Here is a 25,984-nt window from a genome sequence, read left to right as displayed (position 1 = left end):
GCAGGCTTCCAAAGAGAGGGGAGCATGTCCCTGCTAAAGATAATGCTAGCGAAACACATTGATCAGTCCTCCTGTCTGTAGGCATGCCTGCCTTGCCAATAATGTTTCCCAGCATGGGTTTCATAAATGGAAGGACTGGTGTGCTTGCAGCAGAGATGCTCACAAAGGCCTAAGCTTGCCTACAACGGTGAATGTGGACTATTGATCGAGTGAAAACATTTGCATGCTGCAAAAGTTGACTAACGTTCCATTGGAGTTCTATCTGCCTATCCACTGTGGACGACTGCGGCGTTAGTAGTAGGTTATTTCCTTCTTAAATATGAATGGCTGCACTATCCTGGGAACTGGTATGTTTTCATGGTGTAGTTTTCACATTCATGGGAGAGTTCTGATGCTTGTATTAAAAGATGTATAAGGAAAGAGCCACTCAGCCAACCAATGGAGAAACAGATAGCAGCCACAAAAACTTATACATGGGTCAAAGGAAAGAGAATCCAGTTACTTCAATAAAGTAGTGTTTATGAAGCAAGAGATCCTCTATTGCTTAATAAATTCCAGTTGCACCTGGAATTAGATCTTTTCTGATCTGTGTCAACTGAGTGCCTCCACCTTGCTGTGCTAGATAATTAAACATTATGCGCCAACTATATAGGACATTAATTTTTATTGTCAACAGAAAAGGATACTCATTCTACTGAATTCTCTCTCTCACACACACTAGAGGCTGTTGGTTGACAACACTACATTTGATTCTTGTGCCTCTATTTGTATTGGTTACTTTCTAACATTGCTGCTGCTGCTATTATTATTATTACTACTAATATTAGGATCTCTTTCCTCCCCACGCTCAAAAAACCTGGAATGCCAATTTTGCATTCTTGCTTTTAAGCTTCCTAAGGTGTCCTGTGTTCTAGTAAGTGCTAGTAAATTTTTGACTGTTCAGGCCTACAAAACCATTCCAGCTTGTGCATATTCCTCAAATATTAGCTTGCACGCATTAATTAAATATACAGCGAGAGCTACTACTGAAATGTTTGGCGGCTGTGCCAAACAACGCCTTCAGCATTTCAAAAGCATGCCATCAGCAGAAATCAGTGATCAGTAGTTACTTCTAGATGTACTGTGCACTCTGCCTAATGTCTTACTAGCAGCCGGTAGCAGGAAGTCAAATAATGTGTGCCTGCAGGTTAAAATACGACACTGATGATGCTTGGCGAGATTCATAGCTAATTAAAACATACGTAATTGAGCCTTCCGCTGAGATGGGTTTTCTGTTGTGTTTGTGAGCAAATTCTTGACACAGTTAACAGTACAGCTTTCCCTCTGGTGTTGCCTTTCAAATAACATGATGACAGCATTCCTCTTGGTGCCCAGTATCAAAGCTGAACTTACCTTATTTATTGCCTAAATAACTCTGTTTCTGGGACTGGGGGTGGGGAGAAGGGGACTACTAATCAATTATGGGTTTACAGTGCTTTCACCAGTGCTAAACTGTTCCAGGTCTTCTTTAAGAATACCACTGATTGTCAGCAACTAAATCACTTCTGTTTTATTTATTTCAAAATATTAAACGGACCATTTTCCAAATTGATACACCATGCACATGTATGTGCATACACACACAGTCTCTCTTCCGTGTATTGAAACGCTGCATACTTAGTTGTTCTATAGCACTCTTAGTGTGAAATCTGTGCGATGCTCACTTCAGTCGTGCTCAAAGCTATCTTGTGAAATGAGTCAGTAAGGCTGCAATATTACAGATACTTTCCTAGAGTAAACCCCTGTGAAAACAGCGGGATTTACTTAGGAGTACATTTGTAGGAATGTGCTGCAATACTGCCTTTGCATAAGACGAGACTAACTTCTGCTTAAGCCAGGCTTTAAATCCAGGTGTAAGGAGCAAGGTAACATTCTGCAAAATCATGTTTTTGAATTCTTATCCTCATGTAAAAAGCAAAGCAAAGCTTGAGTGCAGAACACAGTATATTGGAGACAAAACGTAAGTCTCCCTGGAGAGCTGGCTTTCTACAGGAAAGTATTTCCATATTTTCCCTCTTTGCAGGGAGTGAATGTTGGTTTTCCAAACGGGGTGGTTGTGGTGGTAGTTTCAAAGGTGGCAGCTGGGAGGCAGGACAGTATTTCTGCAGTTTCTGGCAAGGTTTCCAGACAGTCTATAGTGGTACAACCTGCAATGAATTGTTGATATTTAAGGAGGCATATTCAAAACATCTGTGAACCCTATTGATTTGTAGAATGATATCTCAGTTGGTAGAGCATGAGACTCTTAATCTCAGTATCGTGAATTTGAGACCCACGTTGGGCCAAAAAAATCCTGCATTGCAGGGGGTTATAATAGATGACCCTCGGGGTCCCTTTCCAACTCAGCCATTCTGTGCTTCTCAACTCAAGGCTTGAAAGCTGAAGAACATGCTCCAGTCTTAGAGCTGGCCTAACAACAGATATGAATCTATTTATACCTAAAGAATTTATATACAGTGGAACCTTGGTTCTCAAATGGCTTAGTTGATGAACAAATCGGCCCCCGAACGCCAAAACCCCGGAAATACATGTTCCGGTTTTTAAACATTTTTCGGAAGCTGAATGTCTGGCGCAGCTTCCGCTTGAGTGCTGGAAGCTCCTGCAGCCAATCGGAAGCCGTGCCTTGGTTTTTGAATGGTTTCGGGAGTCAAATGGACTTCTGGAACAGATTAAGTTTGAGAACCAAGGTTCCACTGTACTTCTTTTCAGGAAGACCTCAAAAAGTGGCTCATCAATGATTAAAGGGGTCTTCAATCTATTAAAGAGAAGAAAACAACACTTTTCATTACAAGGCATTTCATCAAAACTCTGTAGTTTTCAGAAACTTCCCCAGATATTAAAAAATCTTCTGAATTGTGCGTACTTGCAGGTTAGCATAAGCATTAGAAGCATCACTCTTGCCTTGCAGATCATACAGAATAAAGTCTGACAGCGGGAAGAGAAAACGAGAGGGAGGGACTAGAAGGGGACCAGGCCTTGTATCCCAGCAGAGATGATGCGCAGAGGAGGAAGAGGAGCTCTCTCTCATGGGAAACATCAATTGAGCTGTTTAATGGGTAGGAAGAGAAAGGCGCTGAAGCAGAAACGTACAAACCCAAGTTTTGAGTGGAGAGAAGGTGGGGAGCTGTTTCAGAGGCAGCAGGATGGCCATGGGGGAAGAGGTTCGGGGAGAGGGGACCTATTCACTTGGCAGCGGCAAAGTAATTCAGGGAGGTGGTTTCTTTGGCAGTGCAGAAGACAGTAGCCAGCTTGCTAGGGATTAAACAGAGTTGTCAGAAAGAAAGTAGAGACAGTTAAAACAGAAAAGGGCTCACCCAATGAGGCAGTCATAGCAATAGCCTCCTGGCAGCAGCGTCAGCTGGGAGGGTGAGTTGGATGGGGGGGCTGCAGGGACTGCATGGCGCACCAGCGGAGTCAATCTGGCGTTCCCCCATGTGTGCTACTGGAAGGTCCTCTGGTAGCAAGGCACCAGGGCTCCACTACCAGAATCGCTAGTTTGACCCTCCCAGAGTCTTACAGGGGGTGTCTAAATAGTTGTCCATTGGTTAGACCAGGCATCCCCAACCTTTGGCCCTCCAGATGTTTTGGACTACAATTCCCATCATCCCTGACCACTGGTCCTGTTAGCTAGGGATCATGGGAGTTGTAGGCCAAAACATCTGGAGGGCCGCAGGCTGGGGATGCCTGGGTTGGAGGATACCAAGACTTCATACCAACATTGTTCTCTGATCTGTCCATGCTTGTTCTTCCTATTCCTTACTGTTACTGTGCAGTTACTGTACTGTGTTGAGATGAAACACAACCAAAACTAGGCTAGGGCTGGTGTTCAGGTTGTACTGAAATATGTTCACTATGAGTATGGAGTCCGGCATGGAACTGAGCTGAAGCTTGTGTCAAATAGTGAGCTAAACAAAATTTAAAAATTGCTAATCCATAATACTTGAGGCAGGGTATTTCCTGTTTTGAATAGAGCGTGCCTTCCTTGACCCGTAAGCTCTGGTTACTCTAGATCACCAAGACAATTTGCAGTGGACACTGTCATGTGTCTTCTTTTGGAAGCCTATTAAGACATGGGAAAGTTAGATCTCCAGTAGGAAATCATTACCTCTGTGTTTCAAGTTAATTCCTGTGAGAAGGACATCTTTTGTTTCTATATTCTTTATTTCCATGCACTGTCTTTCCGTTACCTTTTCAAAATTGCTTTTTTGCTCAGTCTAATGAAGTTGGTTCGTCAGCTTCTCCCAAATGCAGAGAAACGATGTTAACAAAAGAGGGTTCTAGCAGAATCCGTTTCTGAATTATTTTAAATTGAGCTCATGCTGCAGACTAGCAGAGAGAGCCTTTGGTTAGACTTCATAATGGCTTTGTCAAGTCTCATGCAATGTTGGGGGATTCTGCAAAGGGACTAATAAATACACTATTTTTTAAAATTACTTGGTCGCTGAAAAGAATTGCGGAAGCATACTGAGCGTGAACAGCTGTTTGAATTTTTTTCAGCCAAATGATCAATAAGTGGATGAAGCTTGAAAAGCCACTCACACTGATGACGATTCCTGGGGCAAGTGCAGAAAATGCTATTGTAATGGGGTGGGGGGTGGGGAATCTCATTAAAATAGGTACTATTTTGAGTAGAGGCGATTACAGAGTGGAGTGAGGTGTGTCAGTGAGTGTTTGTATGCATGTGCAGAGATTGATTATATAAACATTTGCACAGTTAGAAATAATGAACAAGAAAGAGACCACATGGAGAATGCCCTAGAACACACATTTAATGTAACTACAGCTTTGTCTATTAACACGTGAGCTTTTATATTCATGCCCTGGAGCTAAGGGTGTATGGATTGGCTTATACCCGGTCTTGCATTTTTTCATTCTTAACTCTTGTTTTCTCTTGTTTATGCGTCAGTCTGTAGATTAACTTTTAAATGACCCAGGAATGTGTATTTAACCCCAATGTACGTGTTACCCTAAAATGTGCATTTTGTCTGATGCATCTTATCCTAGAATATAGACTTTTGTATCCATTTTATCGTAAAATAGGCATTTGCGTGTGCATATTAACTACTGGCAACCCAGCCATATGGGTGGGGTATAAATAATAAAAATTATTATTAAAATTTATTAACAAATGTACATTTTATCTGCTTTTTTTTTTTGCATGTTTTTAACTTGATAACTCTATTGCAAAATTTGGTGGTGTGAAAACTAAAGGATAGCTGGACTTTGATTAGTCCAGGAAGTGCCAATGAGGTCCTTAAAAATGTCGACCAAATAATTCATTGAGCATTCTGCACCTGAAGCAAGTATGATATTTTCAGTAAACCGGTAATTCAGTCGGGGCTGGCAGATGTCCATTGTTTTAAAGGGCACATCTTACCACAATAGAAAACCACGTCTGTCTCCCCTGAATTCAGCTGCATTGAACTAATAGAACAAATGCCAGCTTTTCAACCTCTACTTGAGTGTCTGCATATACTTGCTTCTTAGAAACTTGGAGGTGTTGTGGTATCTCCTGCTGCAGCCCAACCCATTTTCGCCCTTTTCCCAGTCAGCCAGATACCCTACAAAAAAAAGCAGGAATAAATCTCTGCTGCAATACACATTTTGCAAAATGTCTACTACATTTTGATGTGTCTGCCATGGATAATGTCCAAGGTGAATAACACAGTCCCCTCCGAAACACGAGACTTAGATTTGAAATGTCATTTGACATTTTTAATGTGTGGATTTACAAGAAAAAATTGCCTAGTTTTCATTCAGAGTAAAATTAACTAGACCAGAAGCTGCTCTTGATCTTCGCTAGTCCATTTCACTTCACATTTTGATTTTATCAGGCTACAGAGAATAACTGTGCCTTCATAGACGCTTGGCCTTGCAAAGGTTTTCATCCCCCCTCCCCAATTTTCTTCTTACTGTTGTCAAGGTGCTGATCAAGGCTAGAGCAATAGGAGCAGGAACAAGTAAGTTGCACTCCCAGGAATTTTGCCACGGGGGAAAAAATGTATCTTCTGATTTCATATCTCTGCTTAGCCAGCTGTGTGATGCACTAGTGATGGCTGGTGGGTTGGGGTATATTGCAGTACCAGCCACTGCCACTGAGTGGCAACCAAGAGGAAGGGGTTCCACAACCTCAGTCCCAAGTGTTGCATGGCATGGCAGTGGACTACTGGGGAAGGAATTGGCTTGTAGAAGGATTACCTGTCGCCACTGGTGCCCCCCACTGTCTGACGTGTATCGGGGACATCCTGGGAAGAGGGCTTTCTTATTTGTGGCATCGTGTCTTTGGAAAACTCTCCCCAGAGAAACTCACCTGGTGCCTTCACCTTTTCAACAACCTCTTTCTGATTTCCTTTTGAACTCCCACAACTTGATTGTTTAGGCCAGGGGTCAGCAAACTTCTTCAGCAGTGGGCTGGTCCACTGCAGCTCAGACCTTGTGGGGGGCCGGACTATTTTTTGAAGGGGAAAAAATGAATGAATTCCTATGCCCCACAAATAACCCAGAGATGCATTTTCAATAAAAGGACACATTCTGCTCATGTAAAAACACGCTGATTCCCTGACCATCCGCGGGCCAGATTTAGAAGGTGATTGGGCCGGATCCGGCCCCCGGGCCATAGTTTGCCTACCCATGGTTTAGGCCTCAATTATACCTTCTGTTTTTACAATGCTTTTGTTGTTGTTGCTGCTTTATGATTTTATTAGAATGTTTTTTTAATTCATTATTGTTAGCTGCTCTTGCTACCTGTTATTGAAGGGTGGAATCGTGATTTGTGAAATAAATTCAACCGTCTGCAATCCTGTGCACAGTGGGACTTAACTTCTGTGCAAAGTTGCATAGGGTCACCTGAGCATTTGTGGCATGCCTGCCTGTTACTGCTAAACTATACATGGTGATTTTATATATAGCGACTGATGCCACAGGTAGTTTGCTGCTGAATAACAACACACACCAGAGATTTGTGGACAGAGTTTTCATGCCAGAGAGCCTTTGACTAATTACATTCCAGTCCAAACAACATACTTCAGTTCCTTCTTGAACATTCCCTAATACATATGAGCATATTCCTAATATAATTTCTGATAAAAGTAGTGCAGTTCGTCTTCCAAAGTAAAGAACTAGAATGCAGGAGCTGTCCACCAGCTTGGAACAGATGGACACCAATTAGTGTTTAATGCTTTTGAAAATGTTGCTCTGTAGTTCTGAAGAGATTTCAGGTCTTTTGTGCTTGCATTGAACAACTTAGGATCTGTTTCACACCTGAGGTTTAAATCAGCAATGTTTTAAATGGGCTATTCGTTGGAATTTATATTCAGCTTTTCTTCTAAATTTCCTCCTGTATATACAGCATTTATTTGTGATGCTAAATTAATGAAAGTGTCTTAAATGTGCTTCGTAGATTGCAGTCCTATGCACATTTATCTGAGAATACCACTGGTCAGGAGGGTTTACTTCTGAGTAGACATTGTTGTTGTTGTTGTTGTTGTTATTTATTGAATTTATATACCAACCGATACCTGGGGGGGAGGTCCTCAGGGTGGTTCACAGAATAAAATCAAGATATAAAACCACAAAATACGTAATAAAAATAAAAACAACAACCCAATAGCCCAATTCATAAGATTGTGCTGTTAGTGTATCACATATGAGAATGTACTTAGGCTGCAGTTCTCAGCATATTTACATGCGAGCAAGTCTCTTTGTATTCAGTGGGACCTACCGTAATTCTGAGTAACGTTTGGGATGGTGTTGCTAGGTTCCATATTGCTTCTGTGTTGCTGGGATATTTATCATCCCATGGAAATGCAATAGCCAGTAATCGGTGTAAAGGGTAAAGGGACCCCTGACTGTTAGGTCCAGTCGCGGACGACTCTGGGGTGGTGGCGTTCATCTCGCTTTACTGGCTGAGGGAGGTGGCGTTTGTCTGCAGATAGCTTCTGGGTCATGTGGCCAGCATGACTAAGCTGTTTCTGGTGAAACCAGATCAGCATACGGAAACGCCATTTACCTTCCCGCCAGAGTGGTACCTATTTATCTACTTGCATTTTGACATGCTTTCGAACTGCTAGATTGGCAGGAGCAGGGACCGAGCCACGGGAGCTCACCCCGCCGTGGGGATTCGAACCGCCAACCTTCTGATCGGCAAGCCCTGTGGTTTAGACCACATCGCCAACCACGTCCCTCAGTAACCGGTGTAGGTATTTGCAAAAGAAAACAAATAATTTACAACTCAGATCTTCCTATACTCTGGCTGCAGGAGCACTGCTTCTATGATATTTTTGTGTGTGTCTTTAATACCTGTGTGGCATGCAGCATCCTCTGCTTTGAATTTTTTATAATTGTGGGATTCTCAAACTTCTGCAGAGTGTGTCTGGCCAGATAATAAATAAACTGCCCCCCCCCCAACAACTTGAAACCAAGACAAAGGCATGATGCCAAGTGGATCTCTGGGAGAGAGAAGTATGTTTATTACTGTGCTTTAACTTCTCCCAAAGAGTGAGTTGCTCAATAGGGTGTCATCATTCAATACAAAGGAAGTGAAGATACATAGTTGATAAGGATATTGAGGGAAATCCGGTCCATTGTCTGCCGCTACTCACTCAAGAGATACACAAAAGCTTCTTAATATGTGTGTGCGTGCAAGGGGGAAGCTCATGCTTCTCTGCATGTAATCCTTGCAATTGTTTTCTCATGCAGAAAACCTCCAAACCTGCCTGTGAAAATATAGCAAAGCCATTTTCCTGCTGAGCATTTGTCTGTTCTGGGTTCATCTGGGGTCTTCTTCTTCTTTGGCGATCACTCACAGGCGAGTAAGATTGTCTTCCATAAACACAGTTTTAACAATGAATCCGTAAGTGACTGTGGAGGCCAATTCTGGATCCACACATCCTTCCACAGTGGGGACATTGGTTTCCGGGTGGGAGTTGATCATGGTAAGGGTTTGCCAAGCATGCCTTCCTCTTAGCACGTTTCTCCCTTGTGTCCTGAGTTTGAGCATCTTCAAAACCCATGACACCTTTGGTAAAGGCTGTTCTCCAATTGGAGCGCTCGCAGGCCAGTGTTTCCCAGTTGTTGGTGTTTATACTACATTTTTTAAGATTTGCCTTGAGACAGTCTTGAAACCTCTTTTGTTGACCACTAGCATTACGCTTTCCATTTTTAAGTTAGGAATAGAGTAGCTGCTTTGGAAGACGACAATCAGGCATCCGCACAACATGACCAGTCCAACGAAGTTGATGTTGAAGAATCATCGCTTCGACGCTGGTGATCTTTGCTTCTTTCAGTACACTGGTATTAGTTCACTTGTCTTCCCAAATGATGTGTAAAATTTTTCGGAGACACCGTTGATGGAATCTTTCGAGGAGTTGGAGCTGGCGTTTATAAGTGGTCCATGTTTTGCAAGCATACAGTAAGGTTGTCAGTACAATAGCTTTGTAAACAAACATTTTGGTTTCCTGGATCATTAGTATGGGGAAGGGTCATAGTGTGTTTCCCAGATACTTCTAGGTTCAATCCCTACCCCAGCATCCCCAGTTGGAGAAATCCTGTAGGGAGGGAAGGGGAAGACCTGTGCCTGAAGCCCTGGAAAGCTGCTGCCAGTCAGAATGCGCAGTACTAGGTTACATGGGCAACTAGTCTGACCTGGAATAAGGCAGATTCCCATGTTTCTAATTTTCAGTGGCCAAATGAGTCTATAACTTATATCAAGGCACAGGAGTATAAAGTCCAGAGGGAGTGATGACTAGAGTTATTAGTGAGCATTTTAGCGCTGCCTTGCTTAGGAGCGAAACATTGTGCCCCACTGTAGCTCATTACTTTCATGTCTACCTCTGCAATCTTTCTTTATCTAGTGCAAAAAAAAAAGGGTACGATTTTCATCCACATAGAGGTTGATCCTCTATTCAGCGCTGCCAGTAGCAAGACTCTTTGTGTGGCCCAAGATCAGAGTGAGTGGAAATAAAACCCATTAACGCCTGCAGGATGCACAGCTGAGCAAGGGCAAGGAAGCTGCAGTCCGGGGTTGTCGCTATCTGTCCACTTGTTAGTGACTGCAGCATGTCGGTATTCCATGGGAATTCAAGAACAAAAGTCTGCTTAGGGAATGGGAGTTGAGAAATCATGGCTAAATGCTGCTACTAATGTGTAAGGAATATACAACGGTAGATCTAACTGCACGAAATATAATATATGGCCATATTTCCTTCCTTCAGCTAGAGAATCCCAGGGACAAACGGAAATATTTAACATGGTGAACCTGATATCACGTGGTAAGGAAAGGCTTTGCAGAGTGAGTGCTATGCATTAGTAGTATGGGGCCTATATACGTAGGATAGGTTCCCTTCTTCTAACGGAAGCATCTTGTTCTGATGAAAGAATTCCTTTCTACGATAGAAGGAGAGCACCTATAAGAGGAAGACTTTTCCCACCTGGTCAGGGATGGGGAACCTGTGGTCCTTAGGATATTGTTAGGCTCCAGCTCCCATCAGACCCAGCCAGCAAAACCAGTGCTCAGGGATTATGGGAGTTCAGTATGAATGAGTGAATGTGGTTTCTATGGAAGCCGCCCAGAGTGGCTGGGGAAACCCAGCCAGATGGGCGGGGTACAAATAATAAATTATTATTATTATTATTATTATTATGAATGATGGGAGTTGTGTTTGATTTACAGCAGGAGAGCACCAGGTTCTTCTTCATCCCTACTTTACAATCAGCCCATAGCCTGGGTCTTCTGGCAGTTTTACACCTTTGTTCCTTGTGATGTGAGACACACACACACACACACACACACACACACACACAATCTCTATATTTATCTTTTATTCATGCTGCTTTGTGTACAAATGGTGATGAATGGTAAACAGAGCAAAACGGAAATATTAAGTCAATTGTTGTTGTGTGTATATCTGTCTGAAGCCATTAAACAAACTTGTTAGTTCAACAGCAAACATCTTTCCTTGATTTTACTGTTTTACCTTTTTGATAAACTGCTTTGAGGTAGAATCAAATGGTTTGTAAATTTTATGAAATAAATAAAATAGATAAATTGGATATATTTTATGATGAATCATTTTAAATAGATAGATACCTCTGGTTTCAGGAAGGGCTGATGTAGGGGTCAGTGGTCACCTCTGCTTTCATGGAAGAAGGCAGCACATCATGATTGTCTGTCTCTATGTGTGTTTGTGTGTGTGCGTGCGCGCACACACACACACACACACACACACGCAATCCTTTTTCTTTTCATATATATGCACACATGTATGCACAATAAAAAAATACAAGCTACAGTAAAAACGAGATGCAACTTTTGGAGCTTTTGTTCGTTCATGAACTGAAATTTGTAGACCATCCAGCTTGGTGCTCTCTAGATGTTTTGGGTTACAACTCCCATCGTCTCTGACTATTGACCATGCTGACTGGGGCTGATGGGATGTGTAGTCCAAAACATCTGATTGGCACTGTGGCGTTCGTACAGAGCCCCTGGTCGTTTCACAGGCTATTGACCTGTACACCACTGCTTTATTCTTTCACTGCCACCAACCAGGTTTCTTCAGGTGAAATACTGAGTCTCAGTCAGGTTGTAAAGTCAACAACAAAGATTAAAGTTTACTGAAGAACAAACAAGTTTTAAATATGTTCAGAACGGTTTCTCAAATGTGCGCCCTTAACTAGATGTGGCACTATCTCACACTGTCACACTCTTCTCTCTCAGTTCTATCCCTGTCTCTCACTCTTAACTGTCACAACCACTATGTTCGACTTTTACTGCCTTTGTCTCACTCCTCTATCTCTCCATGGTTAAACCCCTGGGCTGAGCCTCAAAACCAGGTAGGCTCCGCCTCTTTCTCATTGGTCAATCTACATTAACCATTTCCATCCCCCTGTACAAACATAATCACAAGGAATAGGCAAACGCCACAGGCACTACTTTGTGGGAAGACTTCCGAATTGTGGCCCTGGCTGTGCTATCACGTTGCCTCCTCTAGAGAAGCCCACAGTGAAAAACGGCCTGCTGCAGGCTTTTTTTAAAGCCTAAGCTACTTCTCTTGAGATGGGCTTCTAGAGATTTGTAGGTTTTTCTTTAGACAGGCTTTGGCACTTTATAGCTTCTGCTGGTAGTCTTAATTTAGGCTTGCACCGTTGGAGTGGGTTGTTTGATGCAAGCTGCCTTGAGCTATTTAAATGGAAGAGACAGGTTATAAATTTAATGAACTAAACAACAACAACAACAAAAACCCTATTGGCAATAATTGCTCCAGGGTCGTCGTTACCACCCACATTTCTGTAACTGGAGTAGTCAAGCTCTGTGATAAGGACTAAAGAAGGTCCACCCTACCAAGTGTGTGTGGAGATGGTCTTTTCCCGTCAGAGTGCTTTTGCACCGACCAGCTCTAGGCTAGTTTTCTTTGCACACCTCTTTGTAATATAAGAAGTTGCCTCCAGACAACCTGCTTATTTGAGCATTCATCCTCATTTGCCTGCACAAAGCTTGTGCAAAGTTGCGCCCGCTCTGTATTGAGCATTCGTCCTGATTTGTTTTGCAGGGACGTTATATGACAATGGACATTCATCCTGGTTAGCATTCCCAGTGTATATACATTTTCCTATTTATCATTTGTCCACCCTGCACTTCTTAGTGTATAACCACAGGAAATCCTTTAAAAAAATAAAATGTTGCGCTAGGGTGATAGAGTGCCTTCATTCACTTTAATTGCACGAGCCTGAATTTCCACTGTGCGTTGGGATCCCTCCCACAAAATATTGACAATCAGCTTATTTGTCCTCTTAGCTTAGCTTGTCTGTTCTGATTGGTTGCATTCTTCCGGTGTCTCAGGCAGACCTGTTTTCTGCTACCTTTCCTTTTCTTTGGCCGTGATGTGGAGTGAACCCGGGACCTTCTGCATGTCAGCCATGTGCTCTGATATGCAGCCCCACTGTTAAGTTGTGGGTGAACATATCAGACGACACAGCGATTCTTCAAACAGCTCTTGTTTATTCACAGGCCAGAACAGAACTGAACTGAAGGGTTCAGCCAACCTGCTTATATAGAGCTCCACTAGAACGCAACAGTAACCATTTTCTGTAACTATCCAATCACTGAACGTCACTTTCGATCCCTTATTTGCATATGTGGACCTGAACTATCTACAGTATCCCCCTGCTGGCCCAGGGTGAGAACTTCAGTACATAACACCCACCTTTTCGCTGAAGCTGGGAGTGATGGCAAATCCAGATACTCAATGCAGAATGAGGTTGGTGGGAGCAGTGTTAGGGAACAATTCCCCAAGAGTCATTTTTCGCACTCTTAGCTGCTTGTCTTCCATTTTTAGCATTTTGATCTTATTTAAGTGTACAATAATGAGGTGTATTTCGGCATTCTCTTTCTCTGTATTGCATCAAAGCTTTTTCTAAATTATTTTTTAAAATGCATCTTTGGACGTACTTGTGGGATGGAAGCGGAGTTGCAGCAAAATGTCTCCAGCCAGTTACAGGAGTCGTCATTAGCACACACAGCATATTGGCCTAACAAAAGGAATAAGGTGTTTGAAGTGCCTTGGAGAATAAGGAGCCATGTTCTGAAGTTGAAACTGTCACTAGAAATAGCGCATTTTTGAGTGATATGTCTTAAAAAGCTTTTCCATTAGAATAAGCTCTTTCATGTTCCGAGTACTTTCTCCTTTTGCATAGGAGGGTCACATAAAATGTCAGATGTCGATATTGATGTACTGCACCGAGTTTAACATGTTTAAAATTAATGTGCATTCAACGCTGTGCCCTAATGTCATGTGCGGGAATGTCTGTGGTATATCAAACAGGCTGCGGGAAATGAAAACCCCTCTTTTATCGGCATTTGGTAAGGAATCTGAACAGGAGGCTGGATTCCTTTGACCACAACAATATTACAGTTTAAATACATACATATATACATTTCAGTCAAATGTTTTCATTCATTCTGGGCCTAAGGAATCTCTTCTTCCAGCACCTCTTTTGGATGAGTGTCTACCTATTTTTTAGAAATTGTTGCAACATATCCATTTCTGCATTTCAGGGTACGTTTCCCTGGGAATAAGCAGAACACAGGGGGACTTACTTCTGAGCAAACCCCTACACAGGATCTTGCTGTTAATGCACACCCATGCTGTCTATAATTTCAGTATGGCTACATAGGTGGCAACCCAGGCTTTGTAAAAAGCAAAAACTCCCAAGCACAGGTGAAGCTCCGCTCTAATTTGTATACAGGGATTTCTCCTAAATTTGAATTTATGGGGTGCATTCAGAGCTCATCTTATATTCAATAATCAGTCTGCCATAATATATAGCGGGACTATCTAACTTAGTATTTCAGCCTGAAAACCTTGGTAACAGCATCGTTATTTTTATGCAAATTGAGAAATTCGGGAGATTATAAAGTGAGTAATTTCTATTCCGTAGGCACTGACAGCGCAATGTTTTTCTTTGACACTCCATCTGAACATGCAGTGCTGAATTAGTCAAAAGGCAGCGATGGCTTTTCTGGATGAAACTAGAGACTTTCACAGGGCCGGCTGAAGACATTTTGCTGCCTGCACTCAGGGCAAAATGGTGCTTCCTCCCCTTTCTGTGTACAGAAGCAGACTGGACTGTCACTCTAATCTTTACTTGTTCACCTAGTGTCCTCCACCGCCCCTGAGGCTGCACATGGCAACAGAGAGGGGTGCCTGGGGGCTGCTGCTGCCCCTCAACATCTGCTGTCCGGGGTAGTTGTGTTTGTCTGCCTAATGGTGGAGTTGACTAGACAATTCTTGCCAAATTGGTTCTATCCACTGCATATTGTTCACTTTGGTTGTTGAAAAACCAGTGAGAGCCATTGAAAACCAAGCCTTCCCATATTTGCATATTTCCACCCCCTTCAACCTGCATAAATTGTGGGTTTTTGTTTTTGCACCATGCTGGAGTATGACAAAACATGGCACCTATAAAATCTACATAGACAACGTTGTAGGGTTTGTGTGACCTTGCAGCCCTCAAAAGAACCCTCTTCACACAGCATGCTCCAGTTGGTTGTCCAAGATTTCAGAAGTCAGGAAGCACCTATTGCTCTTTTCCTTCATGCTTCCATGTTTGCTGAGAAAGCAGTTCAGGAGGCCCCCCATATGCCTCTTACAGGAAGCCCTCTAAGTTGGTTCCCATTTCCTTTTCCAATCCCTACACTCTACTGAATGGGCTCTTGCTCGCGACTCTGCCTTTCTTTTCAAGTGGGTTTCAGTCTTTGCTCCTGGCTGAGGAAATGTTTCGGGCGCTGCTGCCTGTAGCACCAGACTCCTCCCCCCCCCCTGCCAAACTACCAGAAAAGCATGACGGCCACCAAGGCTGGTCCAAGACATTTTGTTGTCTGAGGCAGAGCTGCAAATGGCGCTCCCGTGCTCTGCAGGTCAAGGTGCATGAGACCCAAGGCTGATCAAACGGTATTGCCGCCTGAGGCAATACCCTCACCCTCCCTGGCAGGGAAAGTAAACAATTGATTGCCTTTTCATGACTCCTCACATCAGCCACTCAAGGCAGTTGCCTCACTTTGCTTAATGGTAGAGCCGGCCTGCCACCCACGGTTTCTGCAGCCAGTCAGCTGTTCCCTCTAGCGGCTCACCTGTCGGCTCCCCATCTCCATTGTCCCCTTCCCCACATTCCTGTATCCCATGGCATTGGTACAGTGGGCTTATCACTTAGTTGCATTGCCCTCCTACCAACCCTGGCCACAATACAGGAATGCTATCAGGAAGCCTGGGTTTACTCAGACAGGAAATATTTCCTGTGGTTCTGTTTCCTGTTCTTTATTTGATGAGCATTTTCATTTCTTTTATATATCTATGATACAGTACAGTGCGATGTCCCAAAATGAACAAAAAGTGACAGGTGCATAAAATGTGCAGCTGAGCAACTAAAAATGAACAAAGTGCTGCCAGTGTGTGTGTGTGTGTTTGTGTGTGTATTATAAAGAGCTTGACACATGGTACATTTTTCTCTATAGCTTGTGTCCCATTAATACAATGTCTTTCCCAAGGAGAATTGTTTTATATATTTAATTACTTAATGTATACTGTATATATTTCAACAGAAATCCGTAAGCAACTTACAAATGCAATGTTTACATTACACTTTTGCTTTGACAAGCATTTCCAGCTGGAGGGAAAGGTCTTAGGTGCTGTAGGTGCTCATTCTGCATTCCTTGTAAAAATCTGTGTTTTATTTTTATTTTGCACTCGTATCAAAACTATTTTTAGCTGTTTTTCTGATATATTTGTAAATTTCCTTGAGACACATGTGGAAGCCGAATCATAATTTAGACGCTAATAACATTATACCCACAAAAAAAGAGAAGCAGTAGAAGAAATGCAACGCAAATTTCACATTCAGAATCAAAGAATGCTACTGCTAATAATAATAATAATATTCTCACATTTTAAGTAGCTGTTATTAAATGCCTCTGAACAATGTTCCTCAGTAGAACAACTCAGAACCACAAAACAAACGACACCAAAATACATCTAATGCAACACAAATGCAATACAGTGGTACCTCAGGTTAAGTACTTAATTCGTTCCGGAGGTCCGTATTTAACCTGAAACTGTTCTTAACCTGAAGCACCACTTTAGCTAATGGGGCCTCCTGCTGCCGCCGCGCCGCTGGAGCACGATTTCTGTTCTCATCCTGAAGCAAAGGTCTTAACCTGAAGCACTATTTCTGGGTTAGCAGAGTCTGTAAACTGAAGCGTATGTAACCTGAGGTACCACTGTATGTCATGAAAATCTCATTAACGTTGCAATCCCCTGCCATATAATAATACAGTCACCAAAATACACATACATATTCACACTACACCAAGCAGTAAGAGTGGAACTTATATGATACATTATCTGACATTGTCATTATCTGACAATATTTAAGTTTAACACAAGCCATAACATGACAGCATTGTTGTGCTACGCAGTGTATGATTGGCTAGAGGAGCTTGCAACAATATACAGTGCAATGACGTGATGTCTGGGGTAAATAAAGTAGACCAGGGACAGCCAACATAGTGCCCTCCAGATGTAGCTGGACTACAAATCTTATCATCCCTGAGCATTGGACATGCAGGCTGGGGCTGATAGGTTTTGGAGTCCAAGAACATAACAATGATTGCTGTACATTGGCAGTCATGGAGCCAGACATTGCGAGGGAGTTAAGAAGCTAATGGGTTGTAGCTGTGCTGTGTCTCTCGTGACATCTCATTCCCCCTAAGGCTTGGAGAATGGTGCATTCAGTGTGAACAATTATTTTGGAGGCAATAGTAAAGCTGTGTGCAACAGCAGTGTCAGTTTTGTTGCCTGAAAAGGCCTCCACTCCCTACAAAACTAGCAAGTGTTCCTCTCTAATACGACCTCCTCCCGTAAATCGTGTCCTCCCTTAAAGAGGGCACGTGTTGGGATGAGACCTTGAAACCGAACTCCTGTGTTGTGGGTGGGTAAGATTGGTCAGCCACAACACCCGATTGGTAGGTCCCTTGATGCTGGGTTCAATCTGGCCAATGGTGCATTCAGTGTGAACAATTATTTTGGAGGCAATAGTAAAGCTGTGTGCAACAGCAGTGTCAGTTTTGTTGCCTGAAAAGGCCTCCACTCCCTACAAAACTAGCAAGTGTTCCTCTCTAATACGACCTCCTCCCGTAAATCGTGTCCTCCCTTAAAGAGGGCACGTGTTGGGATGAGACCTTGAAACCGAACTCCTGTGTTGTGGGTGGGTAAGATTGGTCAGCCACAACACCCGATTGGTAGGTCCCTTGATGCTGGGTTCAATCTGGCCAATGGGGCGCAGTCCAAATGGATCGAGGGACCTATATATACCCATGCATGTGACCCAGAGCTTCCTCTTTCGGCGCGTGCATTCGGAACAGCAACAGCATGTCCTCTGTGCAGCCGAGAGAGAGAGATTTACCTTTGACGGATTGTCCTGGTGATATCTTTCCATTTTCCCTTGTCTCCCAAATCCAATTTATTTCCTTTGCCCTCCTTTGTTAATTTTGCTCCTTCCCCTTCCTTGCCCTTTCCTCCCCTTTAGAGGGGCTTTTGCCTCACGGGGCCTTCGGCCCCTGAGTGCTTTTGCTTTGAGTCACGCGTGAATTTCTTTAGGGGGGGAGGTTTCTGGGTCTGAACACACAACAGCCTAACCAGCTCAGCCTTCAGTGGCTGAGATACCCATTGAATCACAGGCAGCGCTGCCTGTGATTAGGGCCTGTCACAATAAATTTAGCCCTCATCTGTTAGAGCAAAAACCAGGTTAAAGGTCATTTAATGCTTTTATTTGCTCTAATTGAAAATTATAGTCAATAAGAATAATTTAGAAACCCTGTCTGACTCAGTGACTCTATTTAAAATGGTGGTTGCTTCCGCCAACCAAGGAACGGTAATTGCAATAAGCTTTATGCCATGTGATCATAATAGGGATCAAGACATTAATGAAGTGCACCGTTCTCCATTTGCAGTTGCCAGTAAAACCGGGTGGGTGGGTGCGTTGAAAAGTCAGCTGCTGCAAGCACAACTGATTACAGCTTTGACTAGCTCCTTCCTTTCATTTTTTTATTGCAGGAGATGAGAGTCCCTGGCTAGTTTACTTTAACAAAACATCGCTAATAATGGCATCAGACTTCTCTGTGAAAATAACAACCAAAGCAACTTGCAATGAAGTAACCCCCCCAAAAATAAATTATATAGGGTTGCAGACTGATTGAAGTTAATGGACACGACAGAGGGGTTATCCACACTTCCTCTCGTCCCATTGCATTGCCCTCTTTATTACTCTTTCGGAGCAAATGGCAATTTCTGTTTTCTTGAACTTGACATTTGCTTCGATTTAGCTCTAAAGAGTGGGTTTTCCCTGCGAAACTAGCACGGCAAGTGGAAAGCTGCACAGCTCCGTGTTTTCTAGGCAGGGGACAAGTGGAAGCATGGGTGAGCCCTAACTTAGGTTCATTCATTTCAGTGGGGCTTCTTTGAGTAGCACTTGCATTGATTACAACCCAAAGTTAAAAAACACACATACACACACACACACACACGATTCAAATTACATATTCATTCAAACAACCTCACAAACAACAATAATTAAAACCAGCAATAAACTCTGTAAAACGGTAGACCATTCTGTAAAAGCCACCTTGACTTGAGCTAGACGTATCAAAAATGCATTTCAGGAAAATGCGTTCTAAACTTCATAAGGGGAAATCATGTTGGAGAAAGACGGGGCTCCACAGCGCCATCTGTTATAATGCATGTAAAGCAGTTTTTCTTTACCGATGCAGCTGAGTCCCTTGTGTGGAGTGGGAAGCTCTTACCTTCTGATGGGGACAAGAGGAAACCTGGTGAATTCCCTGGTGTTCCAAAGCTGAGATAGCCTTAGCTCAGGCACCCTCAACCTGTGGCCCTCCAGATGTTTTTTGCCTACAACTCCCATGATCCCTAGTTAACAGGACCAGTGGTCAGGGATGATGGGAATTGTAGTCCAAAACATCTGGAGGGCCGAAGGTTGGGGATGCTTGCCTTATCCTCTTGTACTCACCTGCTTAACATCATGTATGAATGGGATAGATAGTAGGGCTTCCAATCTTAAACTATGGGCAGGTTTGTATGGGGGCAGGTTTGGAACCTAAGCCATTGAAAGCTTCCAAGGTTAATACTAGCGCTTCAAATTGAACCTGAAAACAAGCAGGCAAGCAGATGAATGCAGGTGTTGTATGCTGGAACTCTTTGCTTTAATTAAAGCTATGCAGTTTCACTTGAGAACATAAGAAGAACCCTGCTGGATCTATGTAGTCCAGCATCCTGTTTTCCAATGTAGTCAACTAGGGACACAGGTGGCGCTGTGGTCTAAACCACTGAACCTCTTGGGCTTGCCGATCAGAAGGTCAGCGGTTCGAATCCCCATGACGGGGTGAGTTCCCGTTGCTCTGTCCCAGCTCCTGCCAACCTAGCAGTTCGAAAGCACATCAAAGTGCAAGTAGACAAATAGGTACCGCTGCGGCGGGAAGGCAAACGGTGCTTCTATGCGCTCTAGTTTCCGTCATGGTGTCCCGTTGCGCCAGAAGCGGTTTAGACGTATTGGCCACATGACCCGGAAAGCTGTCTGTGGACAAACGCCGGCTCCCTCGGCCTGAAAGCAAGATGAGCGCTGCAACCCCATAGTCACCTTTGACTGGACTTAACTGTCCAGGGGTCCTTTACCTTTACCTTTACCTTTACCTTTACCAACCAGATGCACCCAGGAAACTCCCACAAGTGGGAAATGAGGACCCTGCTGTTCCCTACCAATGGGCCTTCAGAGGCATATTGTCTCTGATTCTGGAGATAGCATTAAAACAGGCCATCAGCAACCTTGTATCCCTACACATGTTTGGGACTACAACTCCCAGCAGCCTCAGCGAGTTGTAGTCCCAAACAACTTTATGTTCTTGGGGAGTTGCTCCAACCTCATTTTGGTTGTCCTTTTCCTGAACATTTTCCAGTTCTACGATCCCCTTTCTGAGGTGAGACAACCAGAACAGTTTTCCTAAATTCACAATACTTAACTCATGTCATAATCTTTAGGAATGGTTATATTCCATTTTTAGCCAATCATTCTGGTCCAGGAAATGCTTAAAAAGAACAAATGCCCTCACATAATTTTTAATTTTTTAAAATGAGTCCTGGTCGTGCTTAGTTGCAGATGCAGCAATATATCATATATCCTACACCCCATGCTGGGTTCTCCCAGTTATCGGATCGAGAGCTATTGTAGATAATTGCCCAGTCCCCCCCCCCCGCCTTGCTGTCTGTCCTTGTGGAGGTTTAGATTCTGTCTGAGGATTAAATAGAATCGAAACTCTTGCAATCTTAATGACAGGTATTTCTAAGTGCCGGAGCATATGCACATATGATTCTCTGTTGGAAACATATTAATTAGCAGATGTAGCCATTTTTTAATTAGAAGTTATATTGTTAGAACTATTGCAGATTATTCTTTCCCTGCCAAAACACCACTATGCATCAGTTTCAAGGCCCAAGGCAAAAATACAGAACAGTAATTCAAGGAAGATTTAATAACAAAGTGAGGAAGGGCAAGAAATATTATTGCATCGGATTTTATATTTGGGAAGGAAGGAGGGGGAGAGCTATGACTTTGGTGAGAAATTTATAGCACAATCCTGTACATGTCTACTCTTAAGTAAGGAAGGGGGATTTTTAATTCAGTTCTTAATTAAAAGCAAACCCACCTTATTTGCACTTTCCGAATCAATAGAACTGAAACAGCCTTTGAAATTCCCACTTCTCCAAATTTTGCAAGTAGCTCTCTAGCCAATAATGTGTACAGAAGTGTCAATAAAATGCATATATTAGTGAAAAGAACCATACAAAATGCACTGTATTGGAGAAATGGCATTGCATTAATGTGTATATTAGGCAAAATTGCATATTAACCCATGTGAATTAGGAATTGGAAACAAAATGCTTAACATTTTTCATGGGGATTTTAAAAAAATCTGATGTGGAAATGTATATATTTTATTTCAGTCAATGACCGGTAGAGAAGATAAGAAGAAAACACAGCACATAAAACACAGTAAAATACGTTAAGTATACCATTAAATGTAGAGCTAAAAACAATGTAAAAGATTGCGCTAAGATTAGATGGGTTAGATTAGATTAGAAGATTAGATAGATCAGCATCAGAGTCATGGCTTGGGACCATGGTATCTGAAGGATTGCCTCTTGTTGCATGTCCTTGTGGGTGCCCTGAGATCATCAGTGGAAACCTTATCGGAGTGCCTCCGTAAGGTTTGATATTGCATACCTTGTACCTACAAAAAAACAGGGCCTTATCAGCAGTGGCCCCTTGTTTATGGCATATCTGCCCAGAGAGGCTTGCCTGTTGTCTGTTTCAATGTCTTTTTGGTGCTAGACTTTTTTATCCTCAGCGACTTTTAAAATCTGATACTTTTAATCCTGTATTGTGCTGTGATTTAATACGGCTCTCTTACTTTCCCTAGAGTTTAATATTTTGTGTTAATTGCTGCTTGGTATGACTTTCTTTTTTCTTTTTTAATTGATACAGCAAGAAAAGAAAAAAGAGAAAACACAAATACCAAATTTCTTTCAAGTTTTCCCTCTCTGTTTTAGAGTAATCGTCTTAGCGCTGCTGCACAGAGCATACAGTTCCAATATCTTTAGTGGGCCTGAGTAGCATTCCTAACCTAGCACTAATATCTGCTCACACTAGATCATCAGGTACCATTCAGTACATTTTCAGTGCATTTGAGTGGTATTAATAGCAATGTAATGGCACAGTGCCAGCCTCCCCTAGCTTAAATTTGGTCTCTGTTGGACTCAGTTCTTCCCTTTTAATAGCAGAGCAGCCTCAGGACTGGTCTAAAATATGTTGGCTTCTGTCTTCATCATTTAAAAGTCCTTGAATCTGCGTTTGATAAATTCCGTTAGCAGTGATGACAGCTGCATTACCGGATTAGGATTGGTTGCTTTATTTATTTATTAGCAGTCTTTTTTTATACTGCCCAACAACTGACATTGACTGATGTTACATTAAGTATAAAATGGGAAAGCCGTAAAGATTAGAACGAGCAAAAATTTGGACTACAATAGAACAAACACAATGTAAATTAAAACAAAACAGAAAAATATTCTGTGTGAATTAACTCTCTTTCCTGTGTTTGAATGTTTTGGTGTTGATGTCTACGACTTTGCTACAATTTCAACATCTCGCTATGAGACTGCCCAAATTGTATGTTTTATATCTTATACCCCCCTTGTGCAGGGTATGTTGCAGGCCTTGTAAGATTAGGCTGTGGGTCAGAAGCAGCCCAGGGGGTCCAGATCACACACTTCTCTACCACATATAAGAAAAAAAGGCATGTTTCTTGGAGACAACACATACTGACTGGAGAATGTGCATATTGCCTAGAGAATGCACAAAATGTACACCCCCCAAGGCGTTTTGGAGATTATGTAGAATTTACAAAACACAGCCAAGACGTGCACATTCCCCAAGACCTAAGGGGGATTATGCATAATGACCAGTACAAAATTCCACCTAAATGTGAACATTCTCCAAGGCCTGCTGAAGATAATGCATGTTGCCTGTGAAATGTGCAGAGTTCTCTCTTCATTGATGAATTGTGTGCACATTCTCTGTGAGGTCTGGCTCATTGTTATGCTTATTAACTACTCAGCTTAGCTCATTCCCCTTAACATATACCCGCCTATCAAGTCAGGTGCTAAGATATATGTGTTCCCTGAGTGTTTAGAACACCCTCCTAAACTTCTAAAATGGGCTCCTAATTTGTTGGGAGTTCAGGGCAGCATTTCTGCAGTTCATTTATTTCAGGAGGAGGAGGAGGTGGTGGTGAGTGTGTGCTGCCTTTCCACAGTTCAAACCATGCTCAATGCGGCTTAGAATGTGAAAAAAAAATGCATAACAAAAGTAGTAATAAACAATAACTAAAACATTTTAAAAATGCACAACCAAACTGAACCATTTCCACATAAATTGCAACAAGATCTAAAATAAAGTTGCAAAACAGCATAGGCAACCCTCTTCCCCAGCCTTTTTGTAGTTGGAGTCAATCCTCCTAGGCGAGGTTGAAAAAAAACTTGAAAAGCAGGCAGCAGATCTTCCAGGATTCACAGCCCATGGATGGAACAGACTTATGAATAAGTGCATGTGAAGCTATATCATGGACTGGAAATATACCGATCTTCCCAGTCCTAACGGGGACTAAGGAGCTGGGATAAAGACTTCATGGAAAACATGGGCTTTGAGAAAGGATTTGCAGGAAACGAGAGGTGGCAACACATTTCCTGGGTGACACTTCTAGGCGTAATGAGCAGCAAGGAAGAAAGAGATGGCTTGCATAAACCTCATACGCATAGGCTTAGTTTGCAACAGGGCCAGCCCTACCATTAGGCAAAGTGAAACAGCTGCTTGCTGGGTTGTGAGGTTCAGGGAACAGTGATAGCCCCTCCAGCCTTTCCCATGAGCCACCTGGCCATTTACCTCTGCCTGATCTGTCCCTGTCCCTCTTAGCTGAAGTTACCATCAGCTGCAAGTCCAGTTGGCTTCTGCACATGTAATAGGCTTGTCTGGAAGCAAACTGTCTTGGGCCAAATGGTCTTAGTTCTTGATTCGGTTTCAAATTGTTCCGGGCTGCTTTTATGCGCCACACAGCACCAGCATCAGACGTCTGCGTTCAGCTCTATTTATTTGTCTTTGTCTATTGATTGCCTGTCATTGTTTCCTGTATTCCATTTGTTTTTCCTTGAGTTTAAAAGACCAGAACATTGAGTGGTTGATAAATAGATTTGAAAAGTTGCCTTCGTTCCATGGCGGCTCCTCTCAGGAATCTCCCATTATCCTCTGGTGAAATGTTACCAGGTACTTTGTTACATTAATGGTCCTCAGTGATACGTTACAGGTATTGTTTTGTCTCGAACACAAGCAATGCTCTTAGAGGGAATTGTTCGTCCTTGTCTCAGAAGCACATCCATTGCCACAGAAGTGGATACTTGACTGGAGAGCAGTTCTCATGATCAATAGATCATGTCAGCTTCCCTTCTCAGGAGCAAACCTTCCTGATTTTTAATTGTGTGTACACACACACACACACACACACACACACGAGTAGCGAGTTCCATCAAATGTTCTGTAATGTGAGAAGGGGTGTATATATCGAGCTTCTCATAGAAATTCAGAAGGAGTGTGTGTGTGTGTGTGTGTGTGTGTGTGTGTGTGTGTTTGTATCACTTATTCATCCCTGGCTAATCCCTTCCTGATTTTTATCTCCTGCAAAGCGATTTATGTATCCAGCAGAGAAAATCATGCACAAGCTACCTAAATCTGATGTGCAATTGACCATGTGCATCTAGGACTTTGCCAGGAGTAAGAACCTTTCGGGAAGGGGGGGGGGGAATGTATCGCTGAATCACTGCTTTTGCTGTAAAGCCAGTTGAGTTTGAATGAATAGCAGGCTAACTGGTGCAATTTCCCCCCTGAAGATTATCTAATCTCTCCCGAAGATTATCTTCAAACAGGTGTTTTACTACTTTCGGTCAAAGCCTTTTGTCAGCGTTTGATTGGCAGAATGGCTGTTGAGATTCAGTGGCAATAAGGTTATACAGGCTCGAGGGGGGATGTTCACATAGAGAGGTGGCATCGTTTAAACTGACTATGGTTGCTGGTGGTGTAATAGTTCAGAACTCAGTCAAGTGCAAAAATGGGCATTCAACGTTAGGGGTGATTAGTTATATGCTTCTAAGTTCTCTCAGAAGGTTGGCATCATTGAACCATTGCCAAGGCCCTCAATATAGCAAGAACCCCAGTGCCAGATTCCCAAAATTTTACAATACAATAATACAATTATTGTATTGTATTACTTTGCACTGTAAGAAGTGCTGGGCTGATGCCCACTGGTGCTACATAGTTATATATGTAAAGGTAAAGGGACCCCTGACCGTTAGGTCCACTCGCGAACAACTCTGGGGTTGCGGCGCTCATCTTGCTTTACTGGCCGAGGGAGCTGACGTTTGTTCTCAGACAGTTTTTCCGGGTCATGTGGCCAACATGACTAAGCCGCTTCTGGCAAAACCAGAGCAGTGCACGGAAACACCGTTTACCTTCCCACCTGCCTTTTTATCTACTTGCACTTTGACGTGCTTTTGAACTGCTAGGTTGTCAGGAGCAGGGACCGAGCAACGGGAGCTCACCCCCTCATGGGGATTTGAACCGCCAACCTTCTGATCGGCAAGCCCAAGAAGCTCAGTGGTTTACACTACAGTGCCACCTGCATCCCTTAGTTATATATGTAGTGTGGTTATAAAATCTGCCTGTTTGCTGGGAACTTCATTAAAGGTACTGTTCTGTCATTGGAGATGAGATGAGCGGTTCT

At 42.8% G+C, this 25,984-nt stretch overlaps 2 protein-coding genes across 5 annotated transcripts in view; one reads left to right on the top strand and one right to left on the bottom strand.

Annotated features, from left to right (window-relative positions):
* EOMES (eomesodermin) overlaps window positions 1-15,526 on the bottom strand; it is a 307,841-nt gene extending 292,315 nt beyond the window's left edge. The window contains exon 1 of the mRNA XM_083578004.1: window positions 15,514-15,526. The gene's annotated coding sequence lies outside the window, so the exon portion shown is untranslated. The remainder of the gene's footprint in view (window positions 1-15,513) is intronic.
* The window catches only part of LOC310745556 (uncharacterized protein), a 270,786-nt gene that overhangs the window by 1,360 nt on the left and 243,442 nt on the right, over window positions 1-25,984 (top strand). The window lies entirely within an intron of this gene.

This window comes from Podarcis filfolensis (genome assembly GCF_964270895.1).
Source record: "Podarcis filfolensis genome assembly, chromosome: 12".
Taxonomy (NCBI): Eukaryota; Metazoa; Chordata; class Lepidosauria; order Squamata; family Lacertidae; genus Podarcis; species Podarcis filfolensis.
Note: the sequence above shows the minus strand (reverse complement) of the source record. Positions and strands in the feature narration are given on the sequence as shown.